We start from the raw sequence: 7,166 nt of genomic DNA, 5'->3' as shown, positions 1-7,166 counted from the left end.
CGGCGGCGGCGCGCGGGCGCCGGGGCCACGTGGCAGCTCCTGGATGGACGCGGGCGGCGGCGGGATTCGTTCGGCGGCGGGCGGACGTGTCCGGCCCGGTCCGGATGCGTCCGGTGGCGGCGGGGAGGAGTTTTGCTAGGGTTTGCCCGAAAATTTCGGGGATGGGCACATATTTGTAGGTAGAGGGAGCTAGTAGTGTTCAAATGAGGTGCGGTTTTCGCCCACACGATCGTGATCCGACGACGGAGAGCATGGAAGTGACTTAGATGGATTATTGGGCTGTTTTGGAGGGGTGTTGGGCTGCAACTCAAAAGAGGCCTTTGCGGTTATGCGGTTAACCGTTGGAGTACCAAACGAGCTCCAAATGACCAGAAACTTGACAAGCAGTCTACCGGTGCTATACCAGGGCCACTTGGCAAGGCTCGGTCCATTCCGAGAATGTTTAACACCCGCACACGAAAAAAAGACAAGAGGGGTGCGCCGGTGCATGTGGTAGTGTCGGATTGCGAAATGGACAACGGAGAAAATGCTCGGATGCATGAGACGAACACGTATGCAAAATGAAATGCACATGATGACATGATATGATATGCATGACATGAATAAAATGCAAAACAAAAGACAAAACCTAACCACGGAGGGAATATCATATCACATAGCCGAAAATGGCAAGAGTTGGAGATACAAAGATGGAAAGTTACATCTGGGGTGTTACAACACTCCACCACTACAAGAGGATCTCGTCCCGAGATCTAGGACTGAAAGAACTCTGGATATTTGGAACGGAGGTGATCCTCGCGCTCCCAGGTGGCTTCACGATCGGAATGGCGTGACCACTTCACTTTCAGGAATTTGATTGACTTGTTGCGAGTCTTGCGCTCGGTTTCTTCAAGAATAGCAACGGGGTGCTCATGATAAGAGAGATCTTCTGGGAGGTTGATCTCTTCGATGTTGATAGTGCGCTCAGGAGTCTTGAAGCACTTGCGAAGCTGTGACATGTGAAACACATCGTGCACGTTTGCGAAGTTGGATGGAAGCTCAAGTTGATGGGCGAGGTCGCCTCTTTTGCCAATGATCTTGAAAGGACCCACGTATCTAGGGGCAAGCTTCCCTTTGATACCGAAGCGACGAGTGCCTTTCATTGGAGAGACACGGAGGTAGACATGGTCTCCGATTTCAAAAGCCAAGTCACGGTGCTTGCTATCATAGTAACTCTTTTGGCACGATTGCGCGGCTTTGAGATTCTCATGAATGACTTTGCACATTTCTTCGGCTTCTGTGATCAAGTCGTTGCCAAGAAGTTGGCGTTCACCTGTTTGAGACCAATTGGGAGGAGTACGGCACTTTCTGCCATAGAGAATTTCGAATGGGGCCTTGCCCGAAGTCGCTTGGAAGCTGTTGTTATAGGAGAACTCGGCATATGGAAGACAATCTTCCCACTTCATACCGAAAGAGATGACACAAGCCCTGAGCATAACTTCAAGAATTTGATTGACTCGCTCGACTTGGCCACTTGTTTGAGGATGGAAAGCTGTGCTGAAACGAATGTTGGAGCCCATGGCCTTCTGAAAGGATTCCCAGAACTTAGAAGTGAAGATGCTTCCACGATCTGAAGATATCAATTGTGGAATGCCGTGCAAGGAGACAATTCTGGAGGTGTATAGCTCTACCAGCTGAGCTGCTGTGATAGATTCTCTGATAGGAAGAAAATGAGCCACTTTAGTAAGCTTGTCAATGACAACGAAGATAGCATCATTTCCACGCTTGGACTTAGGAAAACCAGTCACGAAGTCCATCTCGATATGGTCAAACTTCCATTCCGGAATAGCAAGAGGTTGGAGGAGACCAGCTGGTCTTTGGTGTTCTGCTTTCACCCTTCTGCAGACATCACATGCATTCACGAATTGAGTAATTTCTCGCTTCATTCGAGTCCACCAATACGACTGCTTGAGGTCATGGTACATCTTTGTACTTCCAGGATGAATGGATAGGAGGGAATTGTGTGCCTCATTCATGATGACTTTTCTCAAATCACCTTTTGGAACCACAATTCGATCCTCGAAGAAAAGAGTATCTTTGTCATCCAAGCGATAGCACTTGTATTTGGGAATGCCCTTGTCAATACCATGTTTCACCTTCTTCACCATGGTATCGAGGAGTTGTGCCTCACGAATTTGATCTTCCAAAGTAGGAGAGACTATGAGGTTGGCAAGAAAGCCTTGAGGAACAACTTGAAGATTCAGCTTGCGGAAGGCTTCACAAAGATCCGGTTGAAATGGCTTGAGAATTAGACTATTGCAATAAGCCTTTCTACTCAGAGCATCTACAATCACATTCGCCTTGCCAGGAGTATATTCAATACTTGGATTGTACTCTTGAATCATTTCGACCCATCGAGTTTGCCTGAGGTTAAGGTTGGGTTGAGTGAAGATATACTTGAGACTCTTGTGATCGGTGAAAATGTCCACTTGCCTTCCCAATAAGAGATGTCTCCATGTTATCAATGCATGGACAACTGCCTCCAAGTCAAGATCGTGAGTGGTGTAGTTCTTTTTGTTGGGCTTCAACTGACGAGAGGTATAGGCCACAACTTGTTTCTCTTGCATCAACACAGCACCGAGAACTTGAAGGGCAGCATCACAGAATACTTCGAATGGCTTGGATTCATCAGGAGGAGTCAAGACAGGAGCTGTGACTAGCTTCTCTTTGAGGGTGTTGAAAGCGACGTCACACTCAGGCGTCCAGACATACTTGACATGCTTCTGGAGGAGGTTGGAAAGAGGCTTTGCAATCTTAGAGAAGTTCTCAACGAATCTTTGGCAATAGCTTGCAAGACCAAGAAAACTGCGAAGCTGCTTGACATTCTAAGGAGGTTCCCAATTCACAACTGCAGACACCTTCGCAGGATTAACAGCAATGCCCTTGGCAGAGATGATATGACCAAGGTAAAGAACTTCATCAAGCCAGAACTCACATTTGGAAAACTTCGCATAGAATTGATGCTCTCTGAGCTTGTCGAGCACCAATCGCAAATGTTTGGCATGATCCTGCTTATTCTTGGAGAAGACCAAGATATCATCGAGATACACCAGAACGAATTCATTGGTGTAGGGGTTGAAGATAAAGTTCATCATGCGAGAGAATGTTGGAGGAGCATTGACAAGGCCGAAAGACATGACAGTATATTCATAAGAACCATAGCTTGTTCTGAATGTTGTCTTGGGAATATCTTGTTCACGAATGCGAATCTGATGATAACCCATATGAAGGTCAAGCTTGGAGAAAACTTTAGCACCTTTGAGTTGCTCGAAAAGCTCATTGATGTTGGGAAGTGGATACTTGTTCTTGATTGTCTTCTTGTTAAATGGACGGTAATCGACACAAAGTCGGTCCGTGCCATCCTTCTTCTGGACAAAAAGAACTCCACAACCCCATGGGGATGAACTCGGTCTGATCAAACCCAGACGCTCTTGTTCATCGAGCTGCTTCTTCAATTCCTTCAGCTCCTTGGGCCCAAGCTTGTATGGACGCTTGCAAACGGGTTCCGTTCCAGGCTCAAGATCAATAACGAACTCAACTGGCCGATGAGGAGGCATACCCGGAAGCTCTTTTGGAAAGACATCTTGGTACTCACAAACGACAGGAATTTGAGAAATAGCATCCAGCTCGCCCTTCTCATTGAGAGAAAACAACTGAATGGTTTCATCATGAGCGGCATAGATGATAACATCCTCAGAAGGGTGTGTCAATTGAATTTTCCTGGCAGCACAATCAAGCTGAGCCTTGTGCTTAGAGAGCCAGTCCATCCCGAGAATTAGATCAATATCAGAATTGCCAAGAACAATTGGAGAAGACAGAAATTTATAGTCGCCCATCTTGATAGAGACATCCCGAACCATGGAGCTTGCGTTCATGAATTTACCCGGAGAGACAACAGATAACGGTCTAGGCAAATCTTGAAAAACCATCTCATGCTTAGATGAAAAAGGTCTTGAGATGAAACTATGCGATGCACCAGTATCAAATAAGACTTTTTCATGAATATCATTAACAGGAAGATTACCGATTATCACATCAGAAGAATCCTCTGCTTGCGCTGCATTCATCATGTTCACCTTTGCAGACTTTGGTTTATTCTTGACCACTGCATTGCTTGAAGATCTCACAGGAGGAGGAGGAGGAAGGCGCCTTTGATTGAAGCATTTGTTCGCATAGTGACCTTTCTGCTGGCACTTGTTGCAAGTCACTTCTGAGAGCAGACGATGATAAGGAGCACTTGACCTTGGAGCTTGAGGCTGAGACTTGTTCTGATAGCCTGGGTTGGGTGGGTGGGAAGATCCACGACCACCTGAGTTCTTCTGCTGGTAAGGCTGACGAAATGGAGGAGGAGGAAGGTAGAACTTCTGCTGCTTACCTGCCACTTGTGAGGAAGAAGAAGATTGCACTGCATCCCTGATTCCCTTCTTAGAAGCCTCACACTTGAGCTGAGCACCTTCTTGCTTGAGTGCCATATTGTAGAATTGATCAAACTGAGTAGGCTCAACAAGAACGAGAGGTAACTGCAGATCCTCTCTAAGGCTACCTCTGAATTGATAGATCATACTCTTCTCATCAAGAACATCTTGCTTAGCGAAGCGAGCAAGTTTCTGAAACTGCTTGTTGTATTCGTACACTGACATGTTGCCTTGCTTGAGATTGCGGAACTCCTCACGCTTGCTCTCAACAACACTGGTAGGAATATGGTGAGCTTTAAAGTCCCGACAGAAGTCAGTCCAAGTAATCACTCGACCTCCTCTAGAATCCTTGTATTGCTGGAACCAATCAGCTGCCTGATCCTTGAGCTGAAAAGAAGCGAACTTGACATAGTCCTCAGGCCTGACATTGCTGCATTCAAAATGCTTGTTGATATCCACGAGCCAATCATCGACGTCTGTGGATTCGGCACAGTAGCTGAAAGACTTCGGCTGATTTGCCAGGAACTGGTTGAGGGTAGGAAATTGAGGCTGATGATTGAACTGCCCTTGACCTTGATTTCCTTGGTTGCCTTGGCCTTGGTTGCGCTCTTGCATGAGCTGAATCATCATCTGGGCATTGGCGCTTGTGGCTGCCATCAAAGCTTGCCATGCCTCTGGAGGCGAAGGTGGAGGTGGAGGGTTCGCCTGACTCCCATCATTGCATTCCGGATTCTGAGGCGTTGGCGGAGCCATCCTGAAGAGGGTGACATCTGTTAGCATCTTGATAGACAGATAGACAAGTTGAATCAACGGATAGAAATTGCAACATATAGTCTTCACAATAAACACTCGAACAAGGATGAACGAATGAATTCCAAAGCAAACATCACACGTCCATTAAGGTGAGAAGCCACTTGATAAGAGATTGATGAATTAAATAAACAAGGTGCAACTGGAACAAATAAGTGGTAAGGATTACCCAATCACAAACCAAATATCTGTGGGAAGAAATGCTAGAGCTACTTGAATCCCACCTATAAACTCCCAAAACTTTCTGGTTATGCAATCAAGTGTTGGGGATACAGGGGAAGCAATATATCTCACCCAAACTAACAATCCCTACATCCAGCTGTATCCATCCGTCAACACATAACCAAGAAACCTTCGGAAATCGTGTACCTCAACCTTCGAAAAGCATCCGTTATACGAGTTATGGAAATACTCCCGAACTCCCGCCCCAGTACTGGGTGGCGTCGAGGTTATCTCACCAACAACTGCATAAAAGAGATTTTCGATGTCAGCAAAACTCAGGTATTCCAGAACTGCAACGATAAAATTGTGACGACAACACCTCGGAGCTCAACTCCCCGGGTCAAAGCCACATAATAGACAGGAGGCACCAAGAACAATGTTCTCGTCACAAAACCATCAGAACGATTCCAAGATACCCGCATGATCCTAAATTTTTTTAGTGAAATTTGAGAAGAGGACAGTCAAAACATCTACGCCAGGAGACCTCACCAGAGCGACGAAGGGACTGAGGAGTAAAAAGAATCCTACTCTCCGATATATATAATCCTAAGACTCAAAACATTTTTGTTCTAGACTCAACATCGCCAGCAAACAATCAAGCAGGGGGCTCCTAAGTCGGGGATGGCTCTGATTAACGACTTGTAACACCCACGATGCGGCTATATCTCCCACGTGTCGAAGCACGACTTAGAGGCATAACCGCATGGTGGTTTAGTCGCAAGAAGGGTCATCTTCACACAATCCCATGTAATGAACAAGAATGGGATAAAGAGAGTTGGCTTACAATCGCCACTTCACACAATACATAATTAAGATCATACATCATTCAACTACACTCATAGACTGACTATGGTCAAATTCAAATGAAAGGAAGACAACCCCAAATGCTAGATCCCCGATCGTCCCAACTGGGCTCCTCTACTGATCATCTAGAAACGATACATAGTAACGGCCAAGGTCCTCGTCAAACTCCCACTTGAGCTCGGTCGTGCCATCTGCGCTGGTATCCTCGGCACCTGCATCTGTTTTGGTAGAATAGGTGAGCCACGGGGACTCAGCAATCTCACACCCGCGGGATCAAGACTATTTAAGCTCATAGGTAGGAAAAGGGGTGAAATGGTGGAGCTGCGGCAAGCACTAAGCATATATGGTGGCTAACATACGCAAGTGAGAGCGAGAAGAGAAGTAACGCATCGGTCGAGAAGCTAGAAGCGATCAAGAAGTGATCCTGAAACTACTTACGTCAAGCATAACTCAAACTGTGTTCACTTCCCGGACTCCGCCGAGAAGAGACCATCACGGCTACACACACGGTTGATGCATTTTAATGAAGTCAAGTGTCAAGTTATCTACAACCGGACATTAACAAATTCCCAGCTGCCTCATAACCGCGGGCACGGCTTTCGAAAGATAATATACCCTACAGGGGTGTCCCAACTTAGCCCATCACAAGCTCTCACGGTCAACGAAGGATATACCTTCTCCCTGGAAGACCCGATCAGCCTCGGAATCTCGGTTCGCAAGACATTTCGACAATAGTAAAACAAGACCAGCAAAGCCGCCCGACGTGCCGACAAATCCCGATAGGAGTCGCACGTATCTTGTTCTCAGGGCACACCGGATGAGACATCCTACGAGTAAAACCAACCCTCAAGTTTCCCCGAGGTGGCCCCGCAGTCT

Source organism: Triticum aestivum, chromosome 4B (genome assembly GCF_018294505.1).
Source record: "Triticum aestivum cultivar Chinese Spring chromosome 4B, IWGSC CS RefSeq v2.1, whole genome shotgun sequence".
NCBI classification, from domain to species: Eukaryota; Viridiplantae; Streptophyta; class Magnoliopsida; order Poales; family Poaceae; genus Triticum; species Triticum aestivum.
The sequence above is the reverse complement of the archived record's forward strand: the minus strand, read 5'-3'. Positions refer to the sequence as shown.